General features: G+C 33.7%; 2 long non-coding RNA genes across 3 annotated transcripts in view; one reads left to right on the top strand and one right to left on the bottom strand.

The window, feature by feature from the left end:
• The window catches only part of LOC126919458 (uncharacterized), a 251,512-nt gene extending 235,051 nt beyond the window's left edge, over positions 1–16,461 (top strand). For both annotated transcript variants that reach the window (XR_007711634.1, XR_007711633.1), the window contains exon 2: positions 15,573–16,461. This is a non-coding gene — a long non-coding RNA (uncharacterized LOC126919458). The remainder of the gene's footprint in view (positions 1–15,572) is intronic.
• On the bottom strand, positions 16,341–18,801 carry LOC126919480 (uncharacterized). Its single transcript, XR_007711667.1, has 2 exons — positions 17,089–18,801; positions 16,341–17,005 (listed from the first exon to the last, which is right to left on the bottom strand). It is a non-coding gene; the product is annotated as an uncharacterized LOC126919480 (long non-coding RNA).
• Positions 18,802–18,806: the final 5 nt, after the last annotated feature.

The raw sequence follows: 18,806 nt of genomic DNA, 5'->3' as shown, positions 1-18,806 counted from the left end.
ATACACCGTTGTAACCATTCGAAACATTGTACAGACCTATCTATCCAATTTCATCTTTAGCGGCGAGTTATAGGGGAACGAGCCTAATGTCTCGAACGGATCTCGCGTGCATTATTAAGCGACTCTGGATCGGCGCAACATTTTTCTTTCTTTTTTTCTTCTGTATTTTCGAGCAATGCCTCATCACTCTCATACATATTCAATCGAATGGAATCGAGAAACGATGTAGGCGAATTCCACAGTTGAACCCGTTTGAGTAACAAAGTAGTCGGCTGTTGTGTGATTCGGATTAAATTGGAATTACAGGAAACATATCTCTCGATTCTTTTTTTTTTTTTTTTTGCTTCTTGTTTTAGGATATTCTAAGTAGTCTAACGCGTCTCTTGATACATTTAGGTATATGAAGAAATGCTATATTACCATCATTGAATTTTGTACTAATTATCAAATGATACACGAAATGATTATTAACCTTTAACGGTCGCTTTGAGAACATCACCAGGGGCGCATGTAAAGAATTTCGTTTTCATTTTTATTATAATTATCACCTACATTATGTCATACAGTTGTTTAAAGTAATCGTCCCACTATCTTTTCGTATTTCACGTTTCTTACGAGTAAAGTATTCCAAAAAAGAATAAGATTTTTGAAGAAATACAGCTGCGAAAAAGTAAGGACAGCAGAGAGATTAAGCCGATCTTCATGTTTCTCCGTACCTATAAAATCTTGGACAATTTCCATATTTTTCCATAACGTCGCGAACGAAATTTATATCCCGTACAAATTTAACATGAGCAGATGTGGCCGGCCGAAATTAACAGATAAAGTAGAAATACTTATGGGGGGTTAATGAGAGAAAAATCGAAACAGAATACAAATAGCGAGTGCAGACGTGGAAAGCGGAGGGGAAAAAGAGCTAGAGATGCAGACGCGTCCAGCTTTGCAGAGAAACGGACGTTAGCTCCGCGAATATCGATTCACCCCGCGCCGGTTTTTCCTCCGCGATGGAGAACGGTGGCGTGCATGCGCGCCGTGAATCACGTATTCATTTTTCGTCGGGTTCGTGAGGAGCTTGGGTGCGCGTCAACGTGCTCTCGGGGCGATCGTTAAGCCTCATTATGGGCCGATCTTTCAGCGGATAGGAGGCAGCGAAAGAAAAAGAAAAAAAAAAAAGAAAAATGTCAGCTCGTAAATCGTCGGTTAGGTGAAGTTTAAGTGCGTCAACATCGATCCGTGACACGTAACTTCCTTCGTGAGTTTTACCAGCGATTTCCACGAGCCGTACCCTTTCTACCTGTTTCGTGATCGACTGATTGCTTCTTGAGAAGATTAGAGAGAGTACGGTTTGTGTGAGAAGATTATCTGAGAGAAACGGTAGCGGTGGTAATCGATGAAGATCCAATAATGCCGATAGAGATAATGTTTATACAGTAGAAGTATCGAAGTTTTTAAAATAACAGGTTTAAAGATTTCGAGTTTCCTCGATCATTAAATATATGCAAGCATTTTTGATATCACATTGATGCTGTTTCCGATCGATAAGGACATGATTAGATAAAATTGATCGATTCTATTATATAAATTGAAAAGTAAGGAAAATTGTCATAAACATCGTTCCCTTCGATGTATGTTGATACATAATATTTATTTATGGAATCTCTTTGTGGAAATAGGTTGGTGAATATAACTTACAAGTGTATTTATGGATTAATACAAGGGATGAACGAGAATTTAACAATTTCGCTATAACGAGTACAAGTAGATGAATCATCGTGAATCTAGATTACGATAATTGGGATAGGAAAGCGAATTTTATTAAAATTAAAATGACTACTGTTTCCTATTTTAACGATTCATATGGTTATCTTTTTCTATGTTAATAAATAAATGTGTCATTTGAAAAACATCGTTTTGTTTATATATTTATATGCAAATGCTTCATTTTTTCTTAACAATTCGACTGCCACGTCGAAATCACATGTTTTGCCCAGGACGCCACATTTTTTTTATTGTTATTCTAATAAAATTGTTTAATTGTTCAATGAGGCATTTTTTATTTCAAAGCATCTTCTATTTATCGATTATATTCAAAATGCCCAAACTGTCAATTTTCATTCAATTTTTACAATTGTAAGTTCAAGCGCTCCGGTCACCAACGACCAACGTGACAGGCAAAGTGTTAATGTTTAATGAAATTATAAACTCATCGTGATGGAGGTCGCGTTTCCATTTGATTGTTTAAGAAATCGCTTATTAAGATTATCTACCTCTTGTTACAATATCGGTTCTCTCTCACGCGCCTTTATTTTCTTTCTGCCCACGTTCAGAAAAGTAAAATTTATCACCAAGTAATTCCGGATTCATGACGCGCCTTTTCCACGAGAGAACGCGGAAACCTATGCTAATCCGACCGAATCCAACCGGGATAGTATCTGTCCGACGTGTTCGTGAAGGTGCGTGCAAAACCTTTTACGGCTTCCTCCGGTGGAAATTGTCATTTATGGAAATTAAAGAGTGGAAGTGACTTGGATTGGAACGCACAGAAAATCTATCCACGATGTTTGCACGATCAACGAATTGACTGTTAGCGATGGAAATATTCTGTGTGCGGAATAAATCGAAGTAATGGAGGTCGATTAAGAAATTAATCTACTATATTTTCGGAAAATATGTTAATTTTGTAACTTTAAAATGCTGAATATTAGCCGATCGAAAGAACTCTATCTGCTCTATCTGTTAAAATATTCTGATATTGAAATTGACTTTTACGAGACAAGTAATCTTTAAAATATTCAGAATCTTTGTACTTAACTTTCTACTTGAATAATCAAACTGATATATCTTAATATCGTGTTGTAATAAAAGATTATGTGCAAAAGACATGCTCATTAACCCTTTGCACTCGGAATTTTATTTCAATTTCGTTAGCAGCAGTGTTTTATTTAAAATTTACTTCAACTAAAAAATAAGACAATTTAAATAAATAAAGAAAGAAAGAAATTCACTTAAATACCAATTTTGTTCACACTATTGTTGTATTTTGTAATTTTTAAGTGTATGATATATCCTGAAACAATTTCCAAGATGCAATTCTGATTTTCTTTTGCACATTTCAAAAAAAAGGTGGGACTCGACAAAGGAGCTCCTGAGATAAAAACTGATATCGAGTCACATTATCACATGTTGATAACGTATCCAAAGCTTCATAAAAGAAAGAGAAATGAAAAATTCAATGTAACAATGTTCCATTCCATTGATCGAAGATTAAACAGCTCGAATCTCGATCTTCGATCTTCTTCTTAAAATCTTCGATCAAGTGTATCCAAATTCGTTAGCAACGATTCCCTCCATAAATTTTGTTAACACGTTATTTCCCATTTATTTTGTTTATTTATTTTGTTTCACGTTATTTCCCAGTTTCGCGTGTTAACGAGCGTCCACGTAATTTGTTAGTATTCCCAAAGAATCTACTTATTATTAGGCGCAGTAGATGAGTCGAAGACGAATTCCGATTCGTAGGCAGCTTCTCTCATTTAGCGAGTCGACGCAGTTGGCCAGACAGCTGACCCGTAGATTTTAATTGTACGCCGCATCCGGATGAATGCCAGACAACTAGACGGGAGGGAGTGTGGGTATTTGTTCGTTTAGAGGATTAAATGTTTGTTTTCCCGGCTAATTTGCGGTAATGGTATTTGAAGGCAACGAGTGGATTAGTTCGTGATGTAATGAGAGGCCGCATTCGATACGTATTACACGTTATTATCGATGATAAATAATTTGATTCGAAAATTGATTTTGTAAGGATCGATTGTAAATACGATAGTTAATAAAATAAATCAAGATACCTAATGTTAGTTTTGATAGGTTTAAAAAATTGTAAGAGAATTACTTCGTATATATATTGAAGTAGTATATTTCATATATTCTGCTATATGTTCCTAATTCGTTCAGTTCATAGTTTGGATTATTTAAGGGAGTGTCGTGAATTAGAATGTTCTAAAACAGGGTCTTTTTGTGATTTTTTTTTTAGCAGGTAAATAAAGAAATGAAGTTATTAAATTTTAAGGAATGGTTTTATTTTTAACGAATACAAACAAATTTTGTTTGATGTAAAAAAAAAAAATTATAACAGATTTCTAAGCCTATTTCATGGGCTGCAGTTTTCAAAAAAGGATTAAATTATTATGTATTTTTCATCTCGGTGAACTAAAAAAAAGGCAGAAAATAGTGTGAAATTAAAAATTTTGGCTGGTTTAAAGAAAAAATGTGTTTTTAAAAAGAAAAAATAAACTTTAAGGTACTATAACAATTATTTAAATATACTTTTTGACGAACTTTTTTCATCGAGAAGAAAAATATATAATAATTTAATCCTTTTTTGGTTCTTTGTTTCAGTCAAGAATCATGAGGTGGATCCTTCACGCCGATTGAAAACTGCAGCCCATGAAATAGGCTTAGAAATCTGTTATAATTTTTATTTTACTTAAAAAAAAAATTTTTTTGTATTTGTTAAATATATACAAAACCATACCTTAAAATTCAATAACTTCATTTCTTTCTCGCCCTTCTAAAAAAAATCACAAAAATACGTTATTTTAGAACATTCCAATTCAGGACACCCCTTAACAATTAAATAAAATAAATTATTCTAATTGCTGCTCAATTATCTATAAAATACATCGAATATCTATTATTTAAAAAACTTTCATTACCCATCATTTCGTGATGCTTTATTTTCTAAGACACTTACGAGAGACTTTACGTATATTTCGCATAATTATTCATCACATTCTACCTTCCCATTCCTGAACGAGGGAATGGAGGATAACGAGTGGCGACGACGATCGGGACAAAAAAGGAGCGAGAACAAAGGACAAAAGAAACTTGAAGCTCCGCTAGAAAAATGGAGAAGAACCAATAGAGCGGCGTTTCTTGTCGTTAAATCGACGAGAGGCCGCTTATCAGACGCAAATTGCCACCTTCTTTTCCATGCTAATGCCACATGGGTTGCTCGATATACTCAAGGAATCGATACTCGAGTGAACGAGGAACGGAGGGTCGGTCTTGCCACTATCGCCTTGGCCAATTATTCTTAAAAACGATAGCATCTTAATGAGGAAAAAATCAACCGCGTAATCGCGAAAATGATAGCGTCTTGTGGACGTTGAAGGCGCAACATGTGTCTGTAATGCCTAGTTTCGTGGAAAGTTGTGGTTACGACGCGTCTATTGGAAATGTTAACTCCGTCAAAGACGGAAGGGACGTTTTCTTCGTTGCCGAAATTGGCCACTCGTATCGATGACTGAAACGGGAGTGGCCGTTGTACGAAAATTGCAACTTATAACAAATTCGTGGTCGACTGATTTCTCGGTGTAATTACGTGTCAACTGGTCGATATTACAATTTGATACGGATCTCGACGATAATAAGTTGCTATAGGGACGTCGACGGTGAAAAATGTGTCCCGGTGGATTAGGTATCTGCGTGAACGCGTTCATGTTCCAGCCGTTTGTTTCAACGACATTAGTATTCACTGTTTCGTGATTTGATTTGCAATTTCGTCGACAGGTTTTATAGGTCGATGATCGGTGATTGATATCGGTGGACTTTTGAATTACGGCGAAATATTGGTACGTGTCATGGTGGTCGTTAAAAGTATATGTTTCTGTTCGAAGAACCTTAAGATTTCAAATAAAATGTAATTAAAGGAATAAAATATGTAAATAGATGGTTAGAATATAGATAAGTGAATTTGAAATGTAAATTAAGCAATTAGGGATTTTAATTACGTAAATAGAAATGTCAAGAAAGAAAATAGAAATGTAAACGAATAAATTGGAAATATAAATAAAACCTCGAATGTAAATAAACGAACCTAACGAAAGAATATAATTGAATAATCAAATATAAAGAAAAGAAACGTGAAAGTATCTAATATTAAGGAGGTGTCCTGAATTGGAATGTTCTAAAACAGCGTATTTTTGAGATTTTTTTTATAAGGGCAAGAAGGAAATGAAGTTATTGAATTTTAAGGTATGGTTTTGTATATATTTAATGAATACAAAAAAATTTTTTTTAAATAAAAAAAAGAATTATAACAGATTTCTAAGCCTATTTCATGGGCTGCAGTTTTCAATCGGCGTGAAAGATCCACCTCGTAATTCTTAATTGAAACAAAAAACCAAAAAAGGATTAAATTATTATATATTTTTCTTCTCGATGAAAAAAGTTAGTCAAAAAGTTTATTTAAATAATTGTTATAGTACCTTAAAGTTTATTTTTTCTTTTCAAAAATACATTTCTTTTTTAAACCAGCCAAAATTGTTAATTTCATACTATTTTCTGTCCTTTTTTTAGTTCATCGAGAAGGAAAATACATAATAATTTAATCTTTTTTTGGTTTTTTATTTCAATCAAGAATTACGAGGTGGATCTCTCATGACGATTGAAGACTGCAGCGACAAGACGCCCGTGAAATAGGCTTAAAAATCTGTCATAATTTTTTTTTTTTACTTAAAAAAAATTTGTTTGTATTCGTTAAATATATATAAAACCATACTTCAAAATTCAAAAACTTCATTTCTTTCTTTCCCTTCTAAAAAAAATCACAAAAAACGCTGTTTTAGAACATTCTAATTTAAAAACCCCTGAATGGAGAAGCTCATAATTACAGACAGGTATATAAGGTTCAATAATTGGATAATTCAGGGATCGATTCTGAAATCTGAAAATCGAGTTTTTTATTATGAAGTGATTTGATAAAATACAAAAATGAACAACAATTAATATGCGTCTATAACAATCAATAACGATGATTATCTAAACGGGAAATAATAAGTCTTTGGTGCAATGTTACCTGAAAATCGAGAATCGATTTTCAACGTCCTGAGCTACCGATCTTTCTTCTTCAGTCTTTAAATCTTAAATCTTCAGTCTTTAAAATCTTAAACAACTATTCTGTAACCTTGTCTGTCTCTCTAATGTACCTCTCTGTCCGTCCGTTTGGGGAACACGTGCTTCTTCAAATGGTCGTCCAAACAACAAAGGAAGATCGCTCTGTCCGTCAAACACAGCCTGTCGTGCTACCCGTAAAACAAAAAGAATCCCTATCCTACATGAACTCTAGGGAGTTTACAGGTATACTTGTAATAATATCTACCTAATATTTTCGTAATAATATCACTCGTGGTATAATACTATCATAGTAATAATATAAATAGAAAATTTCATAATAGGACTGATAATATAATAATACCTTCATAATAACATTGTTTGTGAATAAAAAATTGTACGAGTCGATGAAGTTTATTTAAAAAGACAATAAATACTCCTGCTACAGTTTATTGGAAACCTTGATACACTCGAGCTTAATTATAAATATTATGGATCATACACTGCTATATTTACAAGTAATTCGATCGAGGAGGTGGATTCTGATTGCTGTCGATTGTAAATGGAAGGGGGGCGGTATATCTGAAGATTTTTTGTTTCAGTCAAGAATTACGAGGTGGATCTTTTCCGCCGATTGAAGACTGCAGCGACAAGACGCCCACGAAATAGGCTTAGAAATTTATTATAATTTTTTTTTTTACTTAAAAAAATTTTTTTTGTATTCGTTAAATATATATAAAACCATACCTCAAAATTTAATAACTTCATTTCTTCCTTTCCTGCTAAAAAAAATCACAAAAAGACGCTGTCTTAGAACATTCTAATTCACGACACTCCCTTGAAGCGGTTATAGATTATCTTTTTTTATAATTTTATAATTCTACGTTAGACAAGGTAATCGAATAATTTGTAACTTGCAAATTTCCATTTGTTCCATTGGAACAGTGTTCCGATTTTCTAACACAATCTCCTAGTATCTACTAACATATAGTATATAATAACAAGTGTAATTTAGCGACAAGTGAAATTTTATCAATAATGTTAAATCAATTGAGCGAAAGAGAGGTGCTAAGTTTCTATATCATTTACCATTTTACCATTTCTCAATCGAAACGTTTTGTACTCGATCACGAATGCCTTGATCGTATTTTTCTCCCACGACTTTTTCATTATCCTGCTCCTGGTAATCATGCGAAATCACGCGAGGGTCCTTGAGTTATATCCGCAGATACGTCACGGAGAGAATCGGCGAGGAGCATCCATCAGATTTTATCTGCCGACCAGCCTCGAATACTCTCTTTCTCTCTCTCTCTCTCTCTCTCTTTCTCTCCTGAACCGGTAATCTCGCTTATACATAGATCATAGCGGGAACCAGTCGAACATGTTTGATGAAATGATTTAATCAAAGGTAAACGCGAGCACGGAAAAATTCCGATCCCGAGGATTGACGAAAATCGGCGATGCCATATTTCGCTCGTTATCTACGGTTGCCGAGTATTTGCACAGGTAAATGTATATTACACGCGCACGAGGCGCGTTTTATCGATTGAATATCGAGTAAAATAACGTATAAATGTGTTGTTCAGCAAACACAATCGTTTTTGAACGATGTCTCGGCGTTTTGGAGCGGAGGAAAGTTTGGCTCGTTGGAAAGCTTTCAAGTTGAATTTATTTGGACTGTAAATATCTATGAAAATTCATATTTTTATAAATATGATTAAAGAATTTAAACGGAGATAATATTATAGCAAGTAAGTATTTTACTTTGAATATTTTATACAATATTTTATAAATATGGTTAAAGAATTTAAACGGAGATAATATTATAGCAAGTAAGTATTTTACTTTAAATATTTTATACAATATTTTATAAATATGGCTAAAGAATTTAAACGGAGATAATATTACAGCAAGTAAGTATTTTACTTTGAATATTTTATACAATATTTTATAAATATAGCTAAAGAATTTAAACGGAGATAACATTGTACCAAGTAGATATTTTACTTTGAATATTTTATACAATTACCCATGCTATATGCATTTTGCACATTGAATATTTTATACAATTTGCCATGCTATATGCATTTTGCACATTGAATATTTTATACAATTTTCCATACTATAAGCATTTTGCACATTGAATATTTTATACAATTTTCCATGCTACATGCATTTTGCACATTTTTGCATAATTAAAAGCGTTGTAATTATTATATCCAAGCGTTTGTTAGATATTATCACTTGGTAATAAACAATTCTGTTCTACAACAGCAAACGCGAATAGAGACAAAAGTACGTAATCCTTAATGCTAAAACTGAAACACAGATTATAAGATAGGTGAAATTAAAGTAACTTTATTAATAGAAAATAAAGATGATATAAAGTTAGTTAAGTAAACAGTTTCAAATAGAATGTATGTAAATCTGAGAAAAATTATAATAGATAGTAGTTTTGTTCGAGTTATCTTACAATGTATCGTTCCATAAATCTCGAAAGTGTTCAATAATTTCGTAATTATCCGGAGAAGTAATCGAGCTTCTACGATTACTCGTTCTTTCGTGGCGATTTGCTCTTGAACTTGTTGCAAACAGAGTCGATGGATTGCGATGCATTATTTTACGAACGTCTCTTTACCTACTCGGCACTTGGTATCATTGCGTATCGAGTATCTCTTGGGCCGGTGAACTACGTTGTGTGTGTACACTTAATAAAGTAGAGGTGTGGAGTTCCGCGATAGCGGCTCGCGGAAGTTATGTCCGACCGGAATCGCTGTTAGGTCTGTGCGCGGCAACGTTTGCTGAATTATCGCCGACCGAAGGCTGCATATAATACCGCAACGCACTCAGTTTCCCGATTCCCCGACTACTTGCGATTGCCACTGCGATTATTTTCCATTCCGACCAAATTGAACAAGTTTTAAGCCTTTAAATATATTTGAACTATAATTATGGACGATTGATTCAAGTAAAGTTTAGATATAGTTATTTAGCTCGCTTACATTCGTTCTGCACGGTGTCGAATTTGGATGTATTGTTGATGTGCTACTTCATTTGTAGCATTAATTTTAACACTAGGTTTACGGGCGTTTCGTATATACCTATCTCTACGGGACCCGTCAAATTGACGGGTAAACGAAAATACGCATTTTTCATTAAAAAATCGATTTATTCAAATTAAGTCTGAAAGGAACAATATTAGGCTTCACGTGTAAATAAATTATTAATAAATAAAAAGTCTTTTTTTTAAATTATCATTAAAAAAATAACAATAACATTAACACCAGGTTTACGGAATTCGCCAATTTGACAGATTTTGAACTTCGAAATGAAATATCTCAAAAACCATAGCATCAATTTTAACCATTTTGCATCGTAAATTAATCATTCCATCTAAAGAATTTATACACGAAATTATGTTTTCCTAGGCTTTCTAATTTTCGAAATCTGTATGTAGTATACCTATCTCTACGGGACCCGTCAAATTGACGGCTTAGCTGATTTCATAAACAATTTGTTTTTCAAAGACAGTGTGCAAAAGTTTCAGTTATCGTAGACATTTCGCATTATTGTCTCCACTTATTGTAAGTATTTACAATAGGATAATTGAATTTGGGCACAGTATTTTCTTATTTTGAACAATCCCCCTTTTCTAGCAATCATGAGTAAATCCAAGAGATATAATAAGATATTAAACAAAATTGTCAACATCAATGAAGATTAGGATACCTCCGAAGAAGATCAGTATGAATTAGGCCAAAGCGAAGCTGACAGTGAAAGCTCTGAATACATTGAAAGTGGAGAGATAGAAGGATCTTCGGATAGTGAAGAGGAACACTTCTTGAAAGTGTGTCATAACAAGAAAAGGATGCTTATTCTTTTTAGTTCTGACTCCGAGGATGAAAGAACGAGTATTCCAAGCATATCCCAAAATGTAATAGGTGAAATTGAAATTGTAATTGACGGGACACAGTGCATAAAATTGAAAGCAGGCGGATCTAGGGGTAGGACACTCGTTCGTATGATATTCAAGGATATCGCAGGGCCTACTGGCTATGCTAAGAGAAATATTATGTCGGGTTATGTAATTAGTGCTTTCGAATTGATAATTGACAGACACATAATGGAACACATAAACGATTGCACTGAAATCGAGGCGCATCGAGTTTTGAAAAAAGAATGGACAATCACAGTTGCTGAGTTGCGTAATATAACTACGCATAACATAACTATAATGTAGTATCGTGGACAGATCGCCTAAGAAATATCAGCTGAATTACAATAGTTATTTAGCTCGCTTAGATTCACTCTCTGCATGGTGTCGATGTATTGTTGGTATACATTTGGATGTATTGTTGATGTACTATTTTATTTTTAGTATTAATTGTAATAAAATGTATTTAAACGCGAATCGAATATATTGGAAAATCTGTCTGTCTCGGGTACGGTTTTTGTTTTTTTCAAAATTGCTAAAGCGATATCAAATGAGGATATATGATGCTTGAATAGTTGAAGAGATTAATAGAATTAGGGAAATGTATAAAAACATAACTATAATGTAGTATCGTGGACAGATCGCCTAAGAAATATCAGTTGAATTACAATAGTTATTTAGCTCGCTTAGATTCACTCTCTGCATGATATCGAATTTGGATGTATTGTTGATGCACTATTTTATTTTTAGTATTAATTGTAATAAAATGTATTTAAACGCGAATCGAATATATTGGAAAATCTGTCTGTCTCGGGTACGGTTTTTGTTTTTTTCAAAATTGCTAAAGCGATATCAAATGAGGATATATGATGCTTGAATAGTTGAAGAGATTAATAGAATTAGGGAAATGTATAAAAACATAAACTATGAATTATATGAACTATGAAATTAAACATGAACTATATGAGCTATGAACTATGAAACTAAACATGATCTATAAACAATGTTGCGACAAACCTAAGTGCCGACAGGCCAAAAGGGTCTGGAAACTTCAATAGGCCAAGCGGAACATCAATGTGTCCTTGGTCCTTCAGTCGAATAGTTACGCGGAAGAAGACATAACTAACTATTATAGAAGAAGAATAAATAACTATTGTAGTACGTGATCATGCTCTCGAACGATTACGAAATACGTACGTGGTGGGGATATGAAAAAAGACAAAGGGATGCTTAAGGGAGAAAGACGAATTAATCGGCATTTGTTAATTAAGAGTCGAGTTGTGAGGAATTGCGAGTTGAGTGTCGAGTTGTGAAGAGCTGCGAGTTGAGTCAAGAAAGAGTTGCCGAGTTGTTATCAATCGTTAACTATTAGTTTTGAGTTGTGAATTATCCATTTAGTTGCTTAGTTATTGCACGTTACTGTATTTAGTTTACGTTAAATAACCATCGTTTCCTGTTTAACCCTTAACGTGTGCCTCTCAAGCACCACCGATGTGCGACGCTCTATTCCAAATGTATTTTTGAGTCGTTATCGGTAATTGTTTACAAATAAAAAATAATACTCTTCAGTGAGTACTATGAGACCTGTGAACGCACACCCGGTTTACATCCCAATGAATATTTTAAAAAATTCCACACATTACTCAATTATAATTAATATAAATATTGTAATCAAAATTATATTACTTCTGAGATGAATAAAGATTATTTTCAATGACTTTAATATTATTATTTATAGGTCATTGTAGCACTTAAAATCTGACACTTAAAAACTTTCAAGTCGAAGTACGATGAGAATAAGTTGAAGTTGCCGGTCGATATTCACAATTAAAAGTCGCAGCGTTAAGAGTTAATCCATTGTAAATAGATGCATCTATCAATAAACTTATTAAGATAGAAATCATTGGAAACCCTAATTTCTAATATTTCTGAATAAATAAATCCTACGATAACATTAGTACAAATACTTTATATTTAAATGCAGTTGCGGTTTCCAAATTTTTGCAATTTCTTCTTTTTAAAGAATACAGCATATATTATAAGTATCTAGATTTTCGATTCTAGAAATTATTTCTAGAACAATGTTCAGCCTGTGAATATATTAGTATATGTACTATAGTATAGTATAGTAGTATAGTAATATAGTATATATACTATAGTATAGCAGAATAGTAGTATATACATTGTTAGAAAAATTAAGAATAGTTTAGATTACTTTGAAATCTTTCATTCAAAGAGTGTAGATTAAAATAAGAATCAAATTTAAATTAACTTTGCAGCAAAATCTTTTCTGAATGTGTAAGTATAATTTGATACAAAAACGATAGATATTCTTCCGGTTTTATCAAAGACACCCTATTTTCATGGATCCTAGCCAACGAAGCTACCTCGTCGTTTCTACATCGCATGATAACTCGATTAAACCCGATAACCGAGTATTTATTATCCTCGGAGATTTCATTTTGATAAAATCCGCTGGCACCCTTCTTCGCCGCTGCTGCGCCCTCGTGCAACGATGCGTTTCTCCAACCGGAAGTTGCACGTCCAGAAGTACACGCTTGAATTCGCGGCGAGATACCGCATTGGATTGAAATATTGAACCATTCCTAGGAATGCATTTTCATGATATTCCTCTCTCTCATCCCTGTAGCTCGTAAAAAATTTCTAACGTAACTTTAAAATTTATAATGTGCACGTTGTTGATAAAAATTTTCTCGGCTACGTTTCACTCTACAATCTCGCAAGCTTGTTGATGCTGAAAATATTCTATACCCTTCATTATATGTATCTACATATCTGTGTAATAAATATTATTAATTTTCAAACCATATGGGATTAGTAGACTCTCAGACTCTGTACATGCGAAGATGAAATATATTATTATCAAAGAGATTATTACAATAAAATCATAAGCGACATATTATGTATGTTTCGTGTCACATTTTTATACATATACTTCTTTAATATCTTTGTGCGAATTAAGAACTATATTTTTTGCATTTATGGCAAAATTTATATAATTTCTTTTACTTTTTATGTTGTGTCCTCCAAATTGTCAGACCTATAAAAAAAAAGGCGACATATTATGTATTTTTCGTGCCACATTTTTATACATATACCTTTTTAATATCTTGCGAATTAAGAACTATATTTTTTGCATTTATGGCAAAATTTTTATAATTTCTTTTACTTCTTATGTTGTGTCCTCCAAATCGTCAGACCTATAAAAAAAAAAAGATTATTTTTTATATTCCATAGAATAAACCTCCATTTTGTTTATCTAGAGAACCAGTTCCACTTTGCATTACATGCCATATGTTTTTTAATGCTACGCGAAACGCATCAAACAAAAATTCTTCCGGCACCGCAATGTTCGTGCAAGGAAACTTCATTTCGTAACGAAGCACCATAGTCCATAAAACGAATTGCATTGAGAATTGCTTTTGAATAACGTCTTCGACCACCTTATACACGAGCCCTTTGACTTAATCGGTGCTCCAATTAATAAACGACATTTGCGTCGGTAGGATGATAAAACTGCGCGCGAAACGGTGGCTGGCGATGCGATATTTCGCTTTGCGATCTTTCTTCCAGATGCATTAATCTGCTGCAACATCGAAATGGTTTCACCAACGATTTATTTATCACGGACACCCTTTTATTGAAATTAAAAGCGATTTAAAAGAGAAGAGTAGCGACAGCCAGGGATCGATCGAGATATACGTACGTATCGAATTACCAGCGGATTATCGTCGTGCAGAGGGATCAACGCGTTGCCGTGGCGCACGATAATTATTTCTGCGTTAGCCATAATTATTGCCGGGGTGGTAATTAATTCCTGCCTGAGCGGCAATTAATTTATTGCGGCTTGATTAATTGCCGCATGCTCGCCGCCGAGAGACAGTTCGTTACTGCGTTGCTGGATCGCCCTTTTGGCTCCGCTGCGAAATCGACCCTTTCCTAAGAAGAATTCTTGGATTTGTCTCCGATTTTCGATCACAGAATCGAAACGAAGTTAACATTTTAGGTAAAAAGTTGATATTCCTAGAACTCTGAATTATACTAGTTATCTAAAATTATTGGGTTGGCAACCAAGTGATTCCGGATTTTGTCAATAGGTGGTCTTAGCACATTCTTTTGTTTTGACAACGTATTCAAAGTACCTAACCTATATTGTTTTCTTGTTGTTTGAAGTTCCACCTTTAATTCAGTAAAAGAATTGTATCGATTAGTTATTTAGTTTTGCTTTTATCTCAATTTAAAAATGGAAGAACAAGACGCGCATTTCAGAAATATTTTATGGTATTACTTCCGAAAAGACAAAAACGCATCACAAACACACGAGGAGTTATGTGCCGTATATGGGAATGAAGCCCCGAAGGAAAGGCAGTGTCAAAATTGGTTTGCCAAATTTCGTTCTGGCGATTTTTCACTGAAAAGTGCTCAACGATCTGGCCGTCCAATTGAAGTGGATGAGACTCATATCAAGACCATTATCGATTCAGATCGTCATAGCACAACGCGTGAGATTGTAGAGAAGCTCGATGTATCGCATACATGCATTCAAAAAATATTAAAACAGCTTGGCTATGTGAAGAAACTCGATTCATGAGTCCCTCATCAGCTTAAGGAAATTCATTTGACGCAGCGCATTAGCATCTACGATTCGCTTCTGAAACTCAACGAAATTGATCCATTCCTGAAACGACCGATTGCTGGCGACCAAAAGTGGATAGTTTATAACAAGGTTAATCGGAACAGATCGTGGGTGATGCAAGATGAACCAGCCCAGAGGACACCAAAAGCTGAGACTTACCAACAAAAGATTATGCTGTCAGTTTGATGGGATTATAAAGGAATTCTGTGCTTTGAACTTTTACCAAGAAACCAAACGATTAATTCAAACGTGTACATTGAACAACTCGCCAAACTGAGCAATGTAGTTTAAGAAAAGCGGCCGGAATTGGAAAATAGTAAGGATGCTGTTTGCCAGCAAATGCAAATATAATGCAAAGCTCCACACACCTTTGGTCACTCGCCAAAAATTATTGGAACTTAGATTGGGATGTGTTGTCACGTCCACCACATAATCCTAACCTTGTGCCTTCAGATTACCATTTATTTCGTTTCTTGCAGAACTCCTTAAATGGTAAACATTTTAATGACGCTGATGATGTAAAATCACATTTAATTCAGTTTTCTGCTGACAAAAATTAAAAGTTTCATGAACATGGAGTTATGACACTGCCTGAAAGATAGCAAAAGTTCATCGACAAAAACGGACAATACCTAATTGAATAAAGTTATATTTTTAAGCAAAAATTTTGAATTTTCCTTCTTATTTAAGATACACAGTCACTCAGTTACCAACTCAATATTAACAAAAGTTTCAGTTGTAGGAATAATTTGATCAAAAACTAGAATCTAAAAGTTTAATATTCCTGAAAGTTTGGAAAGTTGTTCAATGTTGTTCAAAATTGAACTAAAATTCTTGACAGTAATCGATGTTTCCTTAATTTTCAATGATCAATATTAGAATTCTCGATTTCGCTGTTGACTAAACATCAGAATATGTTCTCTAACAGGATATGATGTACATTTGGAATGTCCAATATATTTATATTTTCTTCGTTCAATGTTATATTTCTTTCCTTGATATCTTTCAGTTTTATGATATTTATGCGTATATCTATATAAGATACGTTTTCCTATGAACTAAAACAGACCACCTAGGATAATCATAAAAATCCTCTACAGAGGAAGGATCTTATTAATTGCCTGGGTCCCAGAGCTATTTGAAAGGTTTCCCTCTGTCGAACAAAAATGCAGTCATCGATAATGCGCTAGCCTGAACGAGACCAACGAACTATCGTATATTTCTTGCGTTATCGAGGGAGGATCGAGCGACAAATGGCGGTGCCAGTCCATTCTGCAGGTGAGATATTGCGTAGATTTTCACTTTTCACCATGAACCGGCCATTTGCGGCGATCTTTGAGTGTGCTCGAAGAAACGAAAGCACCGGGTGCATCTCGATGAAGGATATGCTGTTTGGAAAATACGATTCGTTCCGTGCCGTGACCATTGTAATCCTGAGACACGTCGAATTTTTCAAAATCAACCAGGTAGAAGTCCTCTTTTCGTCACGCTGGTTTTTCGCTCCATCGGTGGTGGACTAGTTCCTGGAAACGCGGTATTTGTATGAAATCGTCCAGATTCATTTTCTTTAACCGATCCTTTGCGATACGTGAGTCATCTGATTTACCGCCGAAAGAAATTATTTTCGACTCCTTCGTTTCCAAAATTTCAGATATTTCACTAGTAATACCAACGTAAGAGAAAAATTTTATGAAGCCGGTGTCCTCAATTAGAATGTTCTAAAACAGCGTTTTTAGTGATTTTTTTTTTAGAAGGGAAAGAAGAAATGAAGTTATTGAATTTTGAGGTATGGTTTTATATATATTTAACGAATACAAAAAAATTTTGTTTAAAGTAAAAAAAATTATAATTATAATTATTATATATTAAAATTATAATCGGCGTGAAAAATCCACCTCGTAATTCTTGACTGAAACGAAAAACTAAAAAAGGAAAATTATTATATATTTTCCTTCTCGATGAACTAACAAAAAATTGTGAAATTAAAAATTTTGGCGGGTTTAAAAATATGTTAAAAACTTTAAGGTACTATAACAACTATTCAAATAAACTTTTTGGCGTACTTGTTTAATTCATCCAGAAGAAAAATATATAATAATTTAATCCATTTTTTGGTTTTTTGTTTCAGTCAAGAATTAGGAGATGGATCTTTTCTGCCCATTGAAGACTGCAACGACAAGACCTAAAAAAAATATTTTTGTATTCGTTAAATATATATAAAATCATACCTCAAAATTCAAAAACTTCATTTCTTTCTTTCCCTTCTAAAAAAAATCATAAAAAACGCTGTTTTAGAACATTCTAATTTAAAAACCCCTGAATGGAGAAGCTCATAATTACAGACAGGTATACTTGTAATAATATCTACCTAATATTTTCGTAATAATATCACTCGTGGTATAATACTATCATAGTAATAATATAAATAGAAAATTTCATAATAGAACTGATAATATAATAATACTTTCATAATAACATTGTTTGTGAATAAAAAATTGTACTAGTCGATGAAGTTTATTTAAAAAGACAATAAATACTCCTGCTACAGTTTATTGGAAACCTTGATACACTCGAGCTTAATTATAAATATTATGGATCATACGCTGCTATATTTACAAGTAATTCGATCGAGGAGGTGGATTCTGATTGCTGTCGATTGTAAATGGAAGGGGGACGGTATATCTGAAGAACATGTAGAAAAAAATATTTCCGGAACGACCAGGAGGGGAAATTAATATTTCACAGATTGACGAATTCAGGATGCTTCGGCGAAGTTTCGCAATAAATTATCAAGACGAGAGCTGAGCTACGTTTCTTTGGCTCCCCCGATATGATGCAAAATATTATTTAATCCTCGCTGGCTGTTCTCTGGCTTCTGGCAATTCTTTAATGCTCCTGCCTCTCGAGAATTGAAGAAATTAAAAGAAAAATACAAAACAAGAAAATACGAAGAATAGCATGAAAAAAAAAAAAAAAATAAGGAAGTCCAGACACATTTGGACACTGAGTATATATCATTATGCATATAAAATATAAACCTAAATATTGTAACTGTTTATTGCATAGCGATGTTTATATCATACGAAAATGCATCGTTCGCAAACATTCAGAAACTTCGACTATGAAACGTGTTATTATATCTCTGAGATACAGCTAGATCTGAAATATGATAGATATAGTAGTGTTCGCATAAATTCCAATACATTGGACGCCTCGTTGTATTCTCTAATAAAAAATTCTCACAAAGGAGATAATGACCTTAACCGTGCTGCGATTTTCGAATTTTTATATCACAATCTTTTTCTCGCTTTAGCAAACAATTGT

The sequence above is a fragment of the Bombus affinis genome, chromosome 8 (assembly GCF_024516045.1).
Source record: "Bombus affinis isolate iyBomAffi1 chromosome 8, iyBomAffi1.2, whole genome shotgun sequence".
Taxonomy (NCBI): Eukaryota; Metazoa; Arthropoda; class Insecta; order Hymenoptera; family Apidae; genus Bombus; species Bombus affinis.
This window is presented reverse-complemented; position numbering and strand designations above follow the sequence as displayed.